Source organism: Cebus imitator, unplaced genomic scaffold (genome assembly GCF_001604975.1).
Source record: "Cebus imitator isolate Cc_AM_T3 unplaced genomic scaffold, Cebus_imitator-1.0 Scaffold15, whole genome shotgun sequence".
Lineage (NCBI taxonomy): Eukaryota > Metazoa > Chordata > Mammalia > Primates > Cebidae > Cebus > Cebus imitator.
The window spans coordinates 7,624,922-7,626,842 of NW_016107330.1; positions in this window are offsets into that span (position 1 = coordinate 7,624,922).

A 1,921-nucleotide genomic window follows, 5' to 3' on the forward strand; every position below is an offset into this window, starting at 1 on the left:
AAAAAAAAAAAAAAAAAAAAAAGAGGGGAAACTTGGTATAGGAGGCATGCAGGGGTTGTACAGGCACAAGGTCTGTGTGTCTTGTTTCCATGGCTCACTCGGGGTCTCAGCCCCCCTGGAGCACAGGCTGATGGCATCTCAGCAAGGTGCTGAGTTGTTGGCTAGCTGCCTGGAGCTCATTTCTTGAAATTTGCAGCTGGGTCTCTAGGCTTGGCCTGTCTGTCTCAAGATTAGCCCCCGAAACTTCTTTTATTATTTTTATAATTTACAGACAGAGTGTCACTATGTTGCCCAGGCTGGTCTCAAACTCCTGGGTTCAAGGAATTCTTCAGTCTCAGCCTCCCAAAGTGCTGGGATTACAGGCATGAGTCACCACATCCGGCCTGGAACTTCTAAGTAAGCACATAATTAGATACTAGCACATAGTTAGATAAACGTGAAGGAGCTTTATGGTGGGAAAGGGAGAGACGTGGAGTCTATTTTCAGGTTAAGGGAAAAGGCTTCTGCTGTTTGCTTTAAGGTTACATCTTGAGACTAAAGAGGAGAAAGGGAAAAAGAAGTTGTAAAATGCATTTGAAGTTAAGCTGTTCAGTTACAATCATAAACCACTTGGTTAAGTGGAGACACCCCTGGAAGCCCACTGGGTTATTATCTTTTTAGGGGGAAAACAAGGAGGTCATTTAGTCATTTGCTCCACAAGAATTTGTTGAGCACCTACTATGTCTAAGGCTCTTTTGTGGGTGCTGGGGATTCAGTGGTGAATAGGAAGACCCTGGAGGGGAGCAGGACATGCTCCGGGTCTGAGTCCCTTTCGTCTCTGTCCACCAGGCTGGGCAAGGAGCCTTCTTCACTGTGCTCAGACAGCCTGGCACAAGGTAGGGCTGTGCCAGAGTGGGGATGGTCAGAGCTTCCAGGCTGCTCTCCTCCAGACCCTAGAGCCTGGACTGGGCCTCAGCAACCCCTACCCAGTCAACCCGTCTTCTCCCTCAAGCTGCCTCTGGCCGCTTGTGCGTAAGGGTGGGTGAGCCCTTTGGGATGAGTCTCACCGGAGCCTCTGCAAGCTGAGCGCCTCCTGCCTGTTTAATTTTGCCATTTTCAATCCAACCAGATGGGTGTTTTGGGTCTTGCTGACCAACCCCTGCCTCCAAGAGCAACTAAAACAGAGCCGTCCTTGAGAGTTTTGTTGCATGCTTAAAACCTGCAGGGAGGGGAGTGTTCACTTCAACCTGCAAATTAAATCAGCCTAGCTGACCGAGCAGTCTTCACTCAGCACCTCCTCTTCATCTCCTGCGCTGGGTACGCCCGGTGACTCTCACAGCATTGCGAATCACAGCAAAGACTGAAAACAAATGCTACATATATTACGGTACAACCCTGTGGAAATACACAGCCATACAAAGGGGTAAAGCTGCTTTTTTACGTATAGTACTGATACGAAGGACTCCTCTCCAGTATAACTATGAAGTCAAAGGGGCAAGATATGAAACACTGTGTGACACGTGCTTCCATTTGTGTAAGAAGGAGGAAGAGAAGGAAAGAGCAAAAGGGCCCCGGACGCTTTTTAGTCATTTGTAGAGCAAATGACTAAATGACCTCCTTGTCCTTCCTCAAAAAAGATAACCCAGTGGGCTTCCAGGGGCATCTTCACTGAACTGAAGAGTTTGTAATTGTAACCAAGCAGCTTAACTTCGAATGCATTTTACAACTTCCTTTTCTCTTTAGTTTCGAGATGTAACCTTGAAGGAAACTGCAGAAACCCTTTTCCCTTAACCTTAAAATAGGCTCCACGTCCCTCCCCTTCCCACCGTAAAGCTCCTTCAAATTTATGTGCGAGTATCTGAGGAGGAAGAGAAGGATCATGCATAACATTTATGTGGAAAGACATAGAAGAAACTGGTAACGCTGTCACTGCCTCCACCTG